The sequence below is a fragment of the Myotis nattereri genome (assembly GCF_964212035.1).
Source record: "Myotis nattereri genome assembly, chromosome: 10".
Taxonomy (NCBI): domain Eukaryota; kingdom Metazoa; phylum Chordata; class Mammalia; order Chiroptera; family Vespertilionidae; genus Myotis; species Myotis nattereri.
The window spans coordinates 77498920-77517851 of record NC_138085.1 but is presented as its reverse complement, the minus strand read 5'-3'; positions in this window follow the sequence as shown (position 1 = coordinate 77517851).

Sequence of the window (18932 nt, the reverse complement as noted above, 5' to 3'; positions counted from 1 at the left end):
CACCCCCTCACAAAATGTTTTGTGTTTGTTTGTTTTTTATAGCCACACTAGCACTTGTTTTTTTTCGGATCTGCTCAGCTTTAGTTGTTCTGTTCCCTCTGCATGGAACACTTTGATGTTGTGATAGAATGAAAAGGACATAACTGGACTTCTGCCCCCAGTTCCTGGCACAGAATTCCCAAAACCCTTGGAATTTCCTGAGTGGCAGGGGTGAGAGCAGTGTCTTCTGTTATTTGTAATAAGCATCTTTCAACCAGACCCAAATTTACACAAATAAGGTAAGCTCTGTGAGGACAAAGCCTAAGTTCCTCCATTTTGCTGTCTCCATAACCTAACAGAGAGATGATGCTCAAAAAATGCTGAGTTAAATTATAAATGAACAAAAAATTTTAACATAGTGGGATACTGGCGTTGTGCACAGGCTTGTGAGGTATCTGCCAACATGGTATTATTTCACAGATGCAGGGAAATGTCTAACATCCTCAAATGCTCTTCTACTGGTGAGTTAATTTCGTACACTTCCATTCATTCATTCATTCATCTATCCACACATGGGCCCAACGCTAAGCTGGATGCCAAAACTTCAAAACATACTCAGACCTGGCTCCTGCTCCACAATAATCCTCTTCTGGGCTAATGGTTGTGAATCCCTACAGAGTTCAGACAGTGTGTGCACAGCAGGCCATGCTATGAATGTCCTTTATGCCTTTGCAACATGAATGAAGGACCGCAGGTACATTTTGGCTGGGGCGCTGAGGGAGGAAACAGGAGCACTGGAGGGCTCTGGGCATCTGTGGAAGGTCAGGAAGATGAAGAGCACCACCCAGAAGGAAAGAAAACAGCTGGAAGAGGTCAAGTCAGAATGAGTCTGCCCAAGGCACCTCTCTCAAGAAGCTGGCCAAAGAATAAGGCTTATTAATCATTGGCCTTAGTGGGAAATGGATCTGGAATAAACACGCTCTAAAAGAAAGAGCCCAGCCTAATTTGGAGTTAAATAGACCTCATCTCTCAGCTTAGTGGCTACAAAAATGTGGCCAAAACCTCAAAGCCTTGGATCTTCAGTTTCCTCATCGGTACAATGAAGATGGCCTTCCAGTAATTTTTTTGTGCTGGTTAAATAGAACAAAGTATCAAATAAGCAGTCAAATTGTACCAGCTGAATAAGTTCTGTCTCTCTTTTCTGCTCTCCCACTTAGATACCAAGCAATCACGAATTTTCATGCACTTCTAAAGCAAATGGCCCTGTGGGTTCAGAGAATCCACGGGTGTTTGTTCAGAAACCTGTTCACACATAAATGGGGAGAGCAGGAGCTGCTGGCAAGGCAGAGTCGCTCTGGGCAGGATGTGGTCTACACCAGGTGAGATGGCCTGTCCAGTGAACACCCTTTCTAGAACCAGGATGCAGAGGATACTAGGATGATGCCCTTCAAGATGCACCCCGGCCCTCCTTGCACACGGAGCTCCTGGAAGTGATGCCCTCGGCAGCTCCAAGCATCAGGAGCACTGAAAGGTAGGGCAGTGCTGGTCTCCCGGCTCCAGCTCCAACCCCCTGGCAGCCAGAGCCAGTCCCGCTGCTCTCCGGGAGTCGGGGCTGACCCTCTGGGCAAGCACGTGGGGTGAGAGGTGTGGGTGGGACTGTGCTTCCTTCAAACATGCAACTTGAAAGTCTATGAAGATGTCGTTTGGCATGGAAGAAAGTCAGGGGCAACTGGAACTATGGAATTTCCAATTATAAAAGGTCCCATTGAGAGCTACATGCCCTGTTGCACAACAAGGGAACAAGGAGACAGTTGATGGCATTGAAAGGCCCTGAGCTCGAAACAAAGGGATACAACTTTCTCTGCTTTGTCTTCTGAGCTTTCAGGCCTGTCCCGTGTGATGGCAGGTTATGAAAACAAGCGACAGCTTATCCCACCCTGCCTGGGCGGAAAGCTTGCTTCTCAACAAAGACCTGGAGGCAGTGCTCTCTGACCTGGGCTTCCCCAAAAGCTCAAGCCCACATTTCAGTGGACAGTAAAGAACCTGAATTAAAGACCCGATTGTGCAAAATGCAAAAATATGAACTCTCTGATACTCATCTCTCTCCTTCATTCTGATATCCAATCCCTGACCAAACCCTAGTTACTCCTTGCCCACCACTCCCTCCCCACCCACTGCACTGTCTGTCAGTGACTTCATGGCTCCTGAAGTGACCTGAGAGGCACAATCACTGAGATCGAGTCTGGACAAAACTTCACAACAGTCCAGAATCACAATGTCATCCTGCCCTGAACTTGTATTTAACAAATCGCTCCAGTAACCCAGATGAGCAAGCACATCTTCCATACACACCTTAGGACTGACTCCTTAGTGCAGACATACCGGATGCCAGAACAAAAACTCAGAGAAGGTGTCTCAGGTCCAGCACCAGGAAGTGGCAGAGTTGATTTTTGTCCTTCAGCACCATCCCTCGATCCTGCCCCTACAGCCCCTCACACTGTGTTCGCCGGCGCTCTGGTCCCCCAGGGTGGTCATGCGGAGGGCAGGAGCCATGGTGAGCACTGGTGGATATTACTGGAATCTCTCGAGTACCTTTGAAGATCTTACTTAGCCCCGAGCTTTTGAAAAATTGATTCTAAAAATAATTATACCAAATATATACATACTGATCAGTATCTGAGTGTGTTACCTTCTCCAGGTACCAGCTGCTCAGATCCCATTTCTAATTCAGAAGCTTCGCAAGCACAGTAGGTGCACATCTGCAGAAGTCTAACTGTGAGCGGCACACTGTAGAGTTTGAAGTGTGAAACATTTGTGTTTTAGAAACATAGAATTTCTGTGTGGAGAGAGAAGGTAGTTACTTAGATGCCAACTCACAACTGGGAAAGTGAGTTCCCCCGAGAAACCTTCACAGTGGAAATCTTGTGTCTCTGGGGCACACGTTCCGTCAGAGATGTGAGATTTTAAAGACTCTCCGCCTATAGGAACGATGCCAGGTCCTCGCTCCTGCACATCCTCTCCGTGGATTAATCATCAGGCCCCGTAACCACAATGTGACCACTATGCGAGGCGCCTTCTTCCCTGAAACAATGAGGTTCTGTCCGATTGTCTTTGGGAGGCATTTACAGCTCCGGGACATTGCTCGGTGTTATTGAAAGTCCCCGGCACTGGTTTCTTGGGACGTGGCTGGAAGGGGTGCTGAGCTGGATTGGGCAATAAGCAATGTTCCAGTGGGACACGGGGACATTCTTATGGTGCGGGGCGCCCAGCAGGGACGGTCTGAAAGGTGAGGAAGGCTAGAGTGTGTTTCACAAAGCCCAATGGGAGTGTGCTGGCCCATTGCTCAGAGGAAGCCTTGAGTGTCGTGATCCCGAGTGGGGGGGGGGTCCTTCCCCACTTAAGGGTCTCATGATGGGGAGAAACACAACTGCGGGAGCCTCAGCTCTCTGTCTCAGCAACTGAGGAGATGAAATAGTTTATTCATCTGGCAGGGAGGCTCTGGAATGCGGTAGCGCTGCCCGAGGGGCCTCGTGGAGTGCACAGAGCAACATTGTCATTCCCAGAAGAACGCAGCAGCCACCTTGCACAGTAGGCTGGCCCCTCCACCCCCACATCGAAGGGCAGCAACCGAGAGTTCTTAAAATAATAAACAGCTGGCCATGGGCTCCCTCCGCAAACCCCAGGATTCCAGTACAATTCGACTTGACTGAACAGGTTTAGACCACAGCACAGGAAACGCCAAGCCCAAAGGCCTCTCACCCCCTGCTCCACCCCCACTGTGCCTGGGCACCCGTAATGATGACTGTCCCAACACAGTGTGCCAGGGAGAGAATCTACCAAGAAGCGGCCAAGTACGGGGGGGCTCCAAGGCCTTGACTTGAGCAAGCTGTTCGCCATTTTGCAATCCTCAAACACAAAGGTGATGGGGACTGAGTCACGCTGGCCATGATTTCATTCCCCATGTCTGGTGGGCCCCTCACTTAGCAGGTACACACCAACCTCACTGCCCTACCTCAGAGCTGGAAGAGGGAGGGCACAGGGTGGGAGATGAGGAAGGGTAAGCGTCTGGATTAGGATCAGAACAAAGATTCCTTCAGCAACCTGCTCTGAACTTCCACAGTGATATTGTGGCAAGGATGATGATAGTCTGCAGTCTAAGGAAAAAAAAAAAAAGAAGTGGAAACCACCAAAGATTTAACATTAAAGAAATTGGATTTTGTTTCTCCCTCTCTACCTGCAGGTCATATGACTCTGGATAGATTACCTAACTCTTCTGAGCCTCAGTTCCCCCTTCTATAAAATGGAGATAATGGCCCTAAAATGAGAGTCTGAGATTTTAGTACAAGATGTCGTTTGGTCTCTGGGTTATAAGTCACTGGGGATGTGTCCTTGTTCCCAGGTCTTGTCTGAAAAAAAAAAAAAAAGGAGGTATCCGGTCAGGGCCCTTTGAGCTCAGCATTCCAGAAGCTGGAGGAGAGGGGGAAGACTGTGTCTCCTCACAGTGATTTTTAGATAAGTGAGTCTGTCTGCTTCTATAAGTCAGAAGGAAGAAGCAAGCCAGTGAGGCGAACTCTCCAGCGAACTCCTGAGAAAGTGTCTCCATCCACACAGGCCTAAGATGCTATCAGTAAAGGACTTTCCACCTTGACTAACATTTCTTATCTTCTGTCATCTGCACGGTGACGGTGAAAAATGCTCGCAGCGCCTGTTTCTGATTCATTTTTGTGATGGTCCCATGATGTCTGAAGAAGTTAAAATTTAAACTCCCTCCCTTCCCCTTGGCCTTTACATCTCTGTGGATTCCACCAGTAATGGGGTGATTCCTGGGCCTGAGTTTTCTAGAAAGGCACATAGACCGCCCTGGGCCAAGGGCTCTATTTGCTGAGGAGGAAACGCACCCAGCTTTTAAATGGGTCTCTCATACAGCAGCAATAAATGTGATCCAGCCGAGGCTGGTGTTATGAAGATCTCTATCTAGGAATAAACTTCCTCAAAGATAAAACAACAAGTTTGAGCTTGGAGACAATAGTAATATTGTCTCAGGAGTTTGAGACCCTGCTCCTACAGGCACTTAGAGAACTCAGTGTTGCTTCTTGCATTTCTTGACAATTTCTGTATTGTTCAGGAACCAGCCCCAAGCACAGGGAAGAGTCCGTGTTCAGGGTCCTTTAAAGCAGCGGATGCCAACCGGTGGTCCATGGACCACTGGTGATCCATGAGATCCGAAAGGTTAGTGACCGCTGCTTTAAAGCATTCAATCAGACCTGCAGTCTCCACAGGGTACAGGGAATTTTTTTTTCTTGTGATATGTTGTGAATGTCACACAGGCCAGGTTCAAGGTGCTTCCTGGCCCTTCGTTTCAGCTTCAAACACAGCTGAGTACAGGCAGGCCAGGTGTGCACATTCATGCAGCATACATGTGCACAGGTGCTGGGCTGCAATAGTTCATATGTGTCCCTGCCAGAGTGTTCTGTGTGAAGAGTGTTGACTGGCCATTGGCATGGATTTGGGGGAGGGTTGCCAGTTTGGGGTGCAGAGGAGGTACTTGCCAGCACTTGCAGGTACTGGGATCACACGCATGCACTGGTGTGAACGTGCAGATGCACATGTGCATGCTCACCTGTGTCAAGTGTGCTTTTGTGGGAGGGGCAATGGGGTTGGTAGAAACGCATGACTGTGGACAGGCCTACAGAATTATCAGTCTTCACACATGACTCAGTGAGGACACCACTGGTCCAACCCAAGCCCGGCTCTCAGATTCATCCATTCACTGCAGAGGTTTTCCTAAATGCCTACTATGTGCAAAATTCTGTGTCAGACACTGACAAAAGGATAGGAAAAAGGAGAGGAGAGGAGACCTCATCATATAGTATGAAAGGTGTGGTGTATATATTTGCAAAGCAAGGTAAACACCCCCAAGCAGACAGGAGCCTGGTTATCTGGTCATGGTGCTCAGATACCTGTCTGCCACCCCATCTGAGGATGTATTCAACTACATAATTTATAGAGGCAGCAAAAAGGAATATTTTCAACATGCTGAGTGAATTTTCTGAAATGCAATTGATGTTCTTGATGTACAGTTAACTTAGATTTTGTCTAAGACAAGCTATAATTACTAGTTATACTGACTTTTGTTTTTTCCTCATTAAAAAGCTGATGAGGACGTTGCACGGATTAAATAAATGGTGATGATGATGATGATGATGATGATGATGACAATGTTAGAACAAGATCAGTAACAGGTATTTGAGTCCTTAAATATTGGGACTCTACTAGAGGAAGTGATTTGATGGGTTCACATGATGAGTTTGGATTGTATCTGTGTGCAATGGGGAACTCTGAAGAGACCCGCTGAAAGTGAGGTCTGAAAGGAGGCCGGGAGGGACCTGACAGAGAACATGGTGGATGTGGGGACCTGGCTCATGTCTCAGGTATCTGCTTTCCAAAAAGCCCTCCAGAGACTCGAAGCTTTTCCTTGAGCCCGAAACTCTGTTCCCGATTGTGTAAGGCTGGAGAGGGTCAGTCCTTAGGGATGGCTGGGGGATGAGTGGTGGCCATCCTTGTGGTTAAGACAGTTATTCAATCCCCAGCCCATTCTACCTCCAGACATTCTACTCCTAACTTACTGCTTGAGAAAGCCTGGCCTGAAATCCATGCCCTCTGGGTCTATGTGCTTCCAGGGGGAAGCTTTCAAAGTGAGCAGAGTGTGCAAGTTGGCCACAGCATCTCCGTGAGCAGCCATGCAAATGACCCCATCTCCTCAAATCTGTGGTTTCTGTACTTGGTGTGCAGCACTTTCACATTCACAGTTTGATTAATCTGAACAGCAGTCACCCTTTGAGGAGATAGAGTCAGTCAAAAATATTACAAGGCAGATCAACCACTGTGAAAAGGCCAAAATTACTATTAATTGCCAAAATATCTACCTACTAGAAGGCATCTAGTGTTCAAAACTGTGCAATAATCAACACATTACAACGCATTCTCCTGCATCACAGGGGCACCCGGCCCCTGGATGGTAGAATAGGTTGCCCCTGGCACAGACCGTCACACAGAAGTGCCCTGCCTGGGTGGAGAGCACTGAGGTGGGATCTTCCTACGCCCAGAGCCAAGGCTGGGGGAGGGCCTATTTGAATATTCAACCAAGATAGAGATCACGAAGAACCTCACTGTAATAACAGTAAACTTTACTTTCATCAAGGAATTTACATACTGTTCATGTTCTGAAATTACTACTTATTTTTATATCACTTCTGATTAAAATGAGTCCAAGGGAGTTTTTCTTTTTAAAAAAATCAATTGTTTCTTGTATTCTAGGGACATGTTTCTGAAATTGAGTGTGAATGCTCATTGTCCTAGAACGGAATGTAAGATGAATCCGGAATGTCCCAGGTACATTAAGCTGCATTTATGAGGTTGTTGACTATATCGAGTGGGCGTCCAAACTGGAGGTGTTGCCAGATGATTATTGGCAACGGTGGTTAGTGGGCTGGTAGTTAATTGAAATTGTGCCGTACAAATAAATGAAATCAAATTGATGCTTATTCCTTTGACTATTGGATGCTTTTTAAAAATGTAATACTGACTTATTTCTTAGGGAATTTCCTATAGGGAAAGATAACTTAGAAGTGATTTTTACTAGTATTTCTACCCACTTAATATTAATATATTTCCCTTCCTCCAGGGGTCATAGCTGGACCTATTTCTGCTTTGTGATTCTCGCTCCATCTTTCCTGGCACAAGGCCAACATTACCCTCAAACTCAAAATCCAAATTTCTTGAGGAGTTTAAACTTGACCTCCTCTGCAGTGGGCGGCCACTGGATTTTCCTGAGCAACAAAGTAGCATGTAGAAGGAGGTATTTAACTCTGTTACTGTACTTTGCTGGGTATGGAAAGAGAGTGTTATCAATAAAAAAAGACCTCTAAGTCATAGCTGTGTGGGAGGGAGTGTGGTATGCAGAAAGAACTTTGGCTAGGAGTCAGCAGATAAAGAAAATTTGATCTTCTAATAATTTCTCTGGCACTGATTCACTGTGTTACTTTGGGCAGGTTACAACCTCTCTCTGGGCCTCTAATTTTTCCTCTATAAAGTAAAGCTTTCTAAATATCCAACCAGACTTGGCACACTATGGTGTTCCCATTCTATCCCCAATTTGTAGTTTATGGTAAATGATTTCTCTTTCTCCTGGTTTCCTCAACTATCTAGCGTCAGAGAAGAGATGGGCATGGTGGGAAGTCCCAGAGAGCTGTGGGGGCTCTTTACCAAAGCAGCAGCGACGCCCAACCCAAATGGAAACCTTCACTTAGCACCTTTCATGTCAGAGGGGGTGAGGACCCTGAGCAAGGCAGGAAAGGAAGTCCCCGAGTCCAAGGTCAGGAGGAAAACACTCCATAGTTATGAACATATCCACTCTCTACCCCTCCCAAATCAATCACTGAATTAAAGCAATATCCGTGCAACTTTTAAAACTCAGCCCTAACTGGTTTGGCTCAGTGGATAGAGCGTTGGCCTGTGGACTCAGGGTCCCAGGTTCGATTCCAGTCAAGGGCATGTACCTTGGTTGTGGGCACATCCCCAGTAGAGGGTGTGCAGGAGGCAGCTGATCGATGTCTCTCTCTCATTGATGTTTCCAACTCTCTATTCCTCTCCCTTCCTCTCTGTAAAAAAATCAATAAAATATGTTAATAAAAAAAAAAAAAAAACTCAGACATCATCAATGATGCCCAGAACTTAAAAAGATACATCATATATGTTCCATTTGGGACATTACAAAATATTAAGATGAATATTCTCCTTACTTTGTGAGGTTTAGAATATCCTTAAGGGAAGACTCCTCATTTGCCTCCATGAAGCACTGCTGGGCCTTATACACATCACAGAGAGGAGGAGGCTGTCTCCATCTCGCCCAGTGATTTATGAGGCGGGCTTTAACATTGCCAAAGAAGTTGTTTTTTTGTGTTTTGTGTTTTTTGGGGTTTTTTTAAAGAAATTTTGCCAGCTTTTTTTTTTTTTTTTATCTCCTTCTTGGTAGCAACTGCGATTCTGAATTCAGTGAATATATGTTAGACACTGTTTACTTGAACTTTCTAAAACAAACTGTCCATCTTGGGTGTAACAGAAACGCTCTCTTTGTACATTACTGTTCCCATGCCTCTCAGCAGAGACGGCCAACACAAACACCTCCTCACAGGGCTGCGCTCCACACTGGAAGCTCTTTGGTGACGCTGCCATTGCATTTCAGTCGATAAATTTGCATTTAGCGCTTAATTTGTTCAGTATGCCTTACTAATTTGGCAATATTTATTTTGGCCCCGAAAGCTTAAGGCAGCCAAGTTCTTTTGTTTGGTTTGGTGTACTTTTTTTTTTTTCATTTTCATAAAAGGGATTTGAGATATGAAAACGTTACAATGTCATGGACAGGACTGGTTTCCTGTTTATGAGTCACCATAAATATGAAAGGTGCTGGGTGACATTTCTCAGCTGAGAGAGTCCGCACAGCCCTGTGTGCAGCGCAGACCCTCAAGCAGGGTGGTCTTGAGGTGACTCGCTGACCTTGTATAATGTCAAGAGGAATTATTGTTCAAGTACAGTAGCCAGATACCACACACACACACACACACACACACACACACACACACACACAACTTTAATGGTTTCTCTCACCCTCGCTATTATAGGAATGAGAGTTTATTGTCATATCTTGGTGTTCTCAAAGTCTGTCTTCATCTTTCAGGGGAGAAAGTGGCCAAAAGTACATTCACGTCTGTCATTTTTTTGTTTGTTTGGTCTGTATGTCCTTTCACAAGACTCGTCCAAGAAACAAGTCCTCCCCCACAGCACGGCATCCAGAAAATCCCCGATTAGACATAGGGCTGCAGCAGCCCTGGAGCCCTTCTCTTTCCCTTGAAGGAATGCTGCAGCTCCTGGGCCCCATGCAGGATGGAAGTATTGGTATTAATCCCTGAGAACACGGTAGTTACCATTCTCTGACCTTCCTAAGACTTGTGTGTTAGGAAGAGTGGCCCCCATGGCCTGGGTTTTGTATTGTTGGCTGGAACAGAGCAGGCAAATATAATGCTCCCTAGAGAGAAGGCTGTTCTCACTCAAAGACAAGTAACTCTGATGCCTGACATCTTGTGAAAGTCTCGGAAGAACTGGGCTTATGGCATCAGACTAGATCCATCCATCTCAGCTCTGGTCGCTTCCAACAGCCAACCCACAAGCACTAAGGAGTTTGTCTGAGATATTAAGGCTGCAATGTTGGGTGGTGTTTTTTTTTGCTAAATGAATCCACTCAAGACATGAACGGCAGGGGTATCAGGGCTGTGATTTCTCCTCCCACAAATACAACTCTATCCATGAGACTCTGAGGACCACTTTCAGATCACTGAACTATCCAGTTCCTGGACACGCTATGGTTTTTACTTTTAGTAAAGCTCCATGGAATTGCCAAGCTCTGCCATCCACCCAGAATCCCCTTCTCCAGCATGCATGCCCTCCAGTAGCCAGCTTCAATGCAGCCACTTCTGTAATGCTTTTGCCATCTTCCTAGAAAGTCTTTTTCTCCATGTTTTGCTTGATCTGTGTATCTTTGTCCTTTTTCCCATGCATGCCACATTTCATTTATTCAAATAGTACATATTTTAATGAAATCTGGATGCCAAACACCACGAACCCTCTCTTCCTAAAATATTGCAATGTTTGTCTATGAAAAGTATCTCTCTGATAAAACTATAGGTCTTACGAAGTCAGAACCTTGTCATTTATGTCTTAAAATCCCAAGTGCCCAGGGATCAGAAATTATATTTATAAAAACAAATCAATGTGCTGCACTCTCTATAAATTCAACCCAAACTAACCATTGTTTATCTGATAATTGTTAACCTGCCTATTAGATAATAAGCCAGGTTAAGTCTAAGTAGTTTTGCTCCCACGTACTAGCCCTGAATGCAGGAAACATTGGATATTTAATTATGTACACTTTGGAAAACTTTGAGTCTCAGTTTCTTGTTCTGTAAATAGAGATAAAAATGCTCACACTTTTAATGTGAGAATTAAATAAAATAGTGTGCAAAATGCCTTTTCATTTATAGCAATGCTCTATGAGTGATGGCCATGAGTTTTAATGATCAATATGATTAAGGATCTTGTCCAAAGTAACATTATAAACTTTTAGAATGACACATAGTGGAAAATTTAGGACCCCTGTCAGGGCCGAGCCTCTCGTTTCTAAAAGGAACTGCAACTTTCAACTTTCTTTCAATAGCATTGACCTCTCTATCATCACTCAGTCACCTTTACAAATTAAGACCCAGGCACAGAACATATATCTGCCCAGTCAATACTCTTATGGAAATTACACTTTCCCTAAAATGGATTATTACTATCTATATTTGCGTTTTTTAGAATTCAAGCAGGAAACAGAACCTCTCTGAGTATCACGGAATCAAGAATGTGTGACAGGAATAACTCTTTGTGCAATTATGCAAGAACCTGAGGGAGTGCAGATCTAGAAGAAGGAACAGAGGAGCTGAGAGAAGCCACTAACAACTGGCCAGGAGCACTGGCTTGGGTGGAAAAGATGCAATTTGCTAGGAAATCCAGGAACATGGAGCTGAGAGAGTGGAACCATGAAGGGGAGCGGGAGGAAAATCCTCTGCTTAACTAGGACTTCCTCTGTAATTCTACAGCCAAGCACCTGGTGATGGCCATGAAGAGGCTATTGTCAGCAGGTCTGGCAGTCAGGAAAAATCGGTGCACGGGGGATGAGCACCAGCTCAAACCCTCATGCCTCCCCACCTCTCCGCTCTCCCATGTAACCACAATGACCTCCAGAGAGTCACAGCTCAGCTCTGCCTTGTAAATGTCAAGTGAATTCCTCTTCTGTCTACTCTAACCTGGACACACAGAGAGAAGGGGGTTCTGGGAAACCATTCTAGAGAAACCAAGTAGACACAGCACTAATTCCAACTGACTCTGCTGTCATTATGTTTACATTTACCAGGTAAATCTCTGCCCATCTTACCATTCTGATCTGTTCTGGGTTATTTGTTTCAAGTGTGTCCCTTGTAAAGAATAGATATTTGCCTCATTAAGGTTATTTTGGGTTCCCCAGAGAAGGTTGAGTGTTTTAATAAGGGTGCTAAAACTATTTGTCTTTATATTCAAAATTAATTTGTTTTATTTTCCTTTCACCATTTTTTGTGCTTTGTATTTGTCATTTAGCTATATATTTCTGTGTTTTTCGACTTTGAGGTCTTTGCTTTTATCTCTTCCTGTACTTTCAAAGGTACACATCTGTTTTTTATTATTTTAACGATTATTTTTAAGATTTTTAAAAAATATTCTTAAACGTATATCTGTCAGTCTAACAAGGTCAAGAAAAAACATGAAGGAATACCTAAAAGAGCACTAACTAGGTGAATAATCAGATGCCAATGTACACCCAGCCCCTGCGCTGGCAGCCATGGAGAGTCTCCATGTCGATTTCTTCTGCCGACCTTGAAGGACTGTTTTGTGGTCCAGTAGTAACATAAGAACAGGGCCTCAAATATTATTATTGCTACCAATTTAAATGCCTAGGCTATGTGTACTCCTTGTATTACCTCATTTAATTCTCACAACATCCCTCCAAAATAAGTATTGTCATTTTCATTTTATAGCCAAATGAGGTTCATGAAAGGTAAGTGACTTGTCAAGGTTACATAGCTAGTAAGGATCAGAATGAGATTTAAACCCAGTTATTTCTTACCTCAAATCTATTCTCTTAGCCACTACTAGTATATATACTAACTTTTGCTAAGTTTTCTAAGCTCTAAGTCATACAAATTTACAAGCATGTTTTGGGAAAATAATCATTTTGTGTATATACTCAATAAATTGCACTTACTATTGTGACTGTCATTTCTGATTCTCCCCACACATAAAATGTTTAGTGAACTTCTACTTACTCCTCTTCTCCTGCTGTGTCTTCCTCCACCACCTTATTCATACTCATCAATGCCACAGCCCCACCCACAGTACCCTGGTTACCTCAAACACTAGCCCCTGTACAGCAGAGGGGCCTTGAGTCCTGCTAAAGGTTTGATAATTCTTAATTAATTGGCAGAGAGTGGAATAAGGAGATCATCCTTGTTTAGTGGGAGTAGGTTTTCACTGTTCTTGGCTTCATTTGGACAGGCCTCAGGTGACATTTTTTTAATACAGACTCATGGTCCTGGAGTTATAGAAGTGACTCTAGATTTTGGATAAAGTGTGGGTGTTAGTCCTAAATGTTAATGGAGGTGTGAGTTTTCACTGTCTCTTGTGTCTCCATGGGAATTTTAGAGGAAACTTGAAATATCTAATTGGATCTTAATTTTGAGATGCTTAGCATTTAAGAAAAACTTCTAACCTAATTTAATGAGTCAAATCTAGGCTCTACAGCCCCAGAACTTAAAAGGTTAAAATTGTGTGGGTCAGTTTTATAGAGGCAGATGAGTATAGAGGCAGAGTAATAGCAAGAGCAAAGGTATTGGCATCAAACATACTTGGGGTTTGAATGCTGGTTTTACCAACTATTAGCTTGGAGGCCTTGGGCACATCACTCAACCTTTCCTTTCTTTTTTTTCTTTTTTTAAATATATTTTATTGAGTTTTTACAGAGAGGAAGGGAGAAGGATAGAGAGTTAGAAACATCGATGAGAGAGAAACATCGACCAGCTGCCTCCTGCACACCCCCTAACTGGGGATGTGCCCGCAACCAAGGTACATGCCCTTGACTGGAATCGAACCTGGGACCCTTGAGTCTGTAGGCCGACGCTCTATCCACTGAGCCAAATCAGTTAGGGCATCTCAACCTTTCTGAATCTCACTTAATTCATCTGTAAAATGGGGTTAATAATGCCTACCAGGCCAAGTATAATGGGGACAATAAATAATTATCAGCATTAAGTAATCATTCAATGGGTGGTAGTTACTACTGGGGTGAGGAATGGTTTCCGTTATCACTCTCACATGAATTGCTTTCCCTTCTGGGTAACTGTGGTGATTGACCAGCAAAAGCAAACTCAGATGGAGCCGCATGGCATGGGTCAGCATGGGCTTTGTTAACTGTATACATAGATTACAAACTACTTAGTTGATTTACACATTTCTTCAGCTGAAGAAAAATATTTACTGGGCAGATTAAATTGAATTAAAACAATCAGATTAAAAGGAGTCTGCAGGCTGTCCCTCAACTCAACAAGGGACAAGTTGCCTTCTCCGAGTAGGGAACCCATGCCAGCAGTTTGACTCATTTAGTAGTAACATGAGGAGGTGTGACCAGAACTGCCAAAGGGACTGAAATGCTCGAGGAGGAGGTTTTTCTCTTCGCATTGTATTCACATCACAGATCGGGGGAAAGGCTTACCTCACTAATTCAGACCAACACGGACAAGAATGCAAAGTTTGCAAGAGAGAACATGGGCTGAAACGCCTGTGATATAGGACAGTTAAGTTTCCATTACAGGCAGTGGCATCTTATGAATAAGTCATTTTTCAAAGGTGAAGTAGTAAGTTAGCTCTAATTCAGACCAGATTTTCTTATAAATGTAAATTTATATTGGGTGATCAGGTGATCAGCCTCCCAGGTTGGCCACACAAGTATCTGTAATCCAAAGAGCATGATGTGACAAGGGCCACACCCAAGCAGCATTACGCCTAATAAAGCAGTGTTCTGCAGCTGGCAGATTGATTGTTTGTTTGCTTGCCTTTTTTAGACATTCCATATAAAGTTGAATGTTCCTCAGACACTGTTTACTCCTTTTAAAACAGTCCTTAATGGCCATGAATTATATTATTAAAACAACATAGGATGCTTCTACGGACCTTCTAGCACCTTCTAGTCTAAATACTAATAATACTGGCTGCGTTAGCTTAGTTATGTCACAGGAAGTACTGCTTAACCCTAAATTTACCAAACTGTGTTACACAGCTCAGTATTTCCAGAGATGTTAATAGTCCTAGAAAAAATAAGTTACTTTGTAACTTAGAGAAATGCAATGCCCAAATCCCCCTCTTGGAGATTCACAGTACAGATTCAGTTATTAAAGATTCTAAGATAAAGAAACCTTTCAGACTTCAACATCATCAGCTGCCATTAAAATTAATTTTATTCCAAAACAAGTTTTTGTTTCATATAACCCTAAGCAAAACTCTGAGAACAGCATTCAGGGAGAAACTAGATTGGAAAATGTTAATCTACTTATTTCCACCCAATTGTGTATATATTGTTTAATACCCACAGTAGATTAATAGCCCAACACATATACTTTCAGGTGCATTCAGTGCTATGATACTATAAACAATATCCTATAGCAGTGATGGCGAACCTATGACACGTGTGTCAAAGTTGACACGCGAACTCATTTTTTTTTTGGTTGATTTTTCTTTGTTAAATGGCATTTAAATATATAAAATAAATATCAAAAATCTAAGTCTTTGTTTTACTATGGTTGCAAATATCAAAAAAATTCTATATGTGACATGGCACCAGAATTAAGTTAGGGTTTTTCAAAATGCTGACACACCGAGCTCAAAAGGTTCGCCATCACTGTCCTATAGCTATGTCAAAGGTAACTTGAATTTTTGCAGACTGTCCTGGGAGAGTAATGATTATGCCTAACAGGGTCCGGGGGAAAATAAAAGGGAAGATTCTGTGGGGAGGTACCATGACTTCTCTTACTTCTATCTCTGGAGTTTCAGTGATGACTTCCGGGATAGCATCTTCCCTGGGAGAGTTTGCTCGCAGAGAAGCCTGGGTTCTTATCTATTTATATTGGCACTCCTGCTGCTGAAAATACTCTGCAATACAGAGATATATTGGCTGCCCCTAGTTTTTTCAATATTATTTTCTTTCTTCTTTTCTCAAGAAGATAGTCTACTCCCCCTAGAGTCATTTTATTCTTAAATAAAACCACACACCTGTCTCCATATAAGAATGTAAAAGTAAACTTGACTCAGGATCCCCAGCTCTGAGGGAGAGGATCCTGAATTAATGAGACTTCATACTTTGCTGGTGGGAGAGCACATGAGGCAGTAAAGAGTCCCTTCCCGTCTTGTGCTGGAAGTATGCATTCTGACTAGGCAAGGCCAGGAACTGCAACCAGGATTCCCAGCATGCACTAGTGATCTGACCCAGCTCTCATCTGTAGTTTGGGCACGCCTGCTGGAGACCAGCAGCTTGGACTTAATTAATTACCTCCCTAGCTGGTGGAGCTCACTGGGCCTTCCATGGCACTTGAAAACCAAAGGGTTTGGTTTCATGTTCTTGAACTTGGGTGACACAAATATTTCAGTGGTGAATCAGTCCTGGAAAGGGAGGTGGGTAAGGTAGGGAGTGTTTATAGAAGACATTTCATCACCCCTAGTCAAACATGTCTCATTGTTGGTTCAGGAGGCGCTGGTATTTTCCTCTTTGAAGGGGATGCTCAGGGAGCCAAGAGCTTCCAGCCTGGAGCTCCCCTCCAGGGAAGGGCAGTGGCCATTTGCACACAGGAAACCCTGCAGGACTAGTTGCTTTGGAATGTTGACAATCTTAGGGAAATGGTTTTGTGTCTTTCCTCAGGGGAGAAAAACAAAAGTTGGTGGAGCTATGTAAAAAGAGCCTGCGGCTGTCTTAGGGTTGCTGTAGAGAATGTGTCCTGCTTAGCTTCCTTTTAAAAGGCTTCCCTAGTTGCAGAACCCAAAGATGAGATCAAGAAAGTTGTAATTTCAGAAAATCAGTACTGCTGATATCAATGGTTGAAAAGCTTGGTTGGAAGATGAGAATATAGAATTTCTTCGGCTTGGGTACATATGCAAAAGAGATCTCGACCTTACATAGCAGTGGCCCCCAAGAGCCCTCACCCTTCAGGTGAAGAGGAGGTGGCATCATGGTCCTGAGCACCCTCCCAAGCCTCAGGAAGTGCAAGCCATCTAAACAGCTTGCCATCATTCGGGGGGGTGGGGGGGGGGGCATGGTGGCATTATAAATGGCAAAGGGGTCCGAGAAGATTGCATTTAGAAAAATCATAGCTGGGGCGAGCCAAGAAACACAAACCAAAAGGAAATATTTTAAGAAAATAAACAAAGCTACTGAGTCAAACATACAAAGCAGGAAAGGGGAACAAAAGATTATTTGAGGCCTGAGGTTTGAGCATTTTGAAGCCACATATGTGATGGGCCAGCCCAAGAACACGAGGAGCCTTACAGCTGTGTAAGCGTTGAGGCAGCCTGCTCCCACCAGGGGTTCCCCAGCCTGCAAGGCTCTGAGCTAGCCCACCGAGCCAGCTGACCATGCTGCCTTGAGCTCAGCCTTCAGCTATGCAGAAACAGGGCTCCTCCATGGGTAGGCCACACAGATAGGGCTGAGAGGACCAATCCCTCCCCCCCCCCCCCCCCCCGCAAATGAGGAGTTCCTATTGTATGCATTGAGGTGTCCTCCAGTTCGAAATACATTGTTCAGGAACCCAGAGGGCATCAGCGTTCAAATAAAAGTATAACGGTGAAGTATACTGGGTTTCACAAGCTTGGCTATCAAAACTTCTAACCAGGAACCTATCACATCAATATTACACCGTCTTCAGAATCCCGGAATTCTGCAACTGAATTTCCTAAGTTCCCCAAAATTTAAACTTTGTAAAATAAAATCAAGATGGACATACTTCAGGGTCAAGCAAGTGTTCTATTGAAAAGAATTGAGGTTCCAGTACCCAACAGCCTTTATGTCACCTGAGGGCTTTTTAACCTACAGTGGGGCCTTGACTTAACGAGTTTAATTCGTTCCGAGACCGAGCTCGTTAAGGAGCTCGTTAATTCAAATTACTCTGTCAACTCAATGCAAAAAATCGGTGGAGAGACAGCTGGTACCTCAAAAAACTCATTAGTCGGGACACTCGTAAGTCAAGGCCCCACTGTATTACTTTGGCCACATAATGCCTGTCTTCAAGAGGAGCTATGATGCCACGGGCCTTTGCCTTTCATGAGGGGTCAGTAGAGCACATGCTGTATGAAAACTATTCTAAGATATTACCGAAAGTATAACCATATCTGATTGCAAGTTATATTTGTGTTTAAAGGCCAGAAAATGTGTCTCTTGAGGAATGAGTATATTTCCCCTGTTCCGTTGATGAAGCTCATCAGGTTTTCCTTGCTGCTGTGGTTGCCAGGAAACTCATCACTAAATATCATTATCATAACTCCATCCATAACTTCTCATGATCAGTACAGTTTGGGGCTCTTTCTTTCTTTAGTTTTGCTATTCTTTCATCAGTACAGGGATGGGCAAATGTAGGTTTACAGTTGTGAATACACAAAACACAGAATTTATTCTTGTATTATTTTTTTTTATTTGTATTACAACTGTAAACATGTTTGCCCACCCAATATATATGCATATATATATATAATATATATATACACACACACACACATATATACTCATATATACTTATGTTTATATGTGTGTATATCCTTTTTTAGAATTAGGATACAAGGATCAGGAAGTATTACTCTAATTAATGAAACAGGAATTCTCATAAATATCTGGTCTTGTTCTGCAGATACTATTCAAAAAAGAACATCCACTATCTATCCACCTCCCGTTTGGCTGAAATAACTTGTTTTACTGAAGGAGGGTAGCATAATTCATATCATGAAAGTGATAATCCTTTGCCCTTGTCCTTATTTTTGGAAGAGATTGGTTAGGAAGGAATAAAAATCATGACTGTCACTTCTGTGAATGTGTTTTGGGATAAGTAAAGAGAGGTCAGGAACTGAGTCTAGGTTTAGGACAAGACGATGCTGAACATGACAGAATGGAAACTGTGAAAAAGTTGCTAGAGTATTGTGATGCTGGGGTCCGGGTAGAGAAAAGACAGGAAAATGTAGCAGGAAGCTGGACTCTTAGTTGGCATAAATGGCCAAGGGAATTTTTTTGAATTGGAACT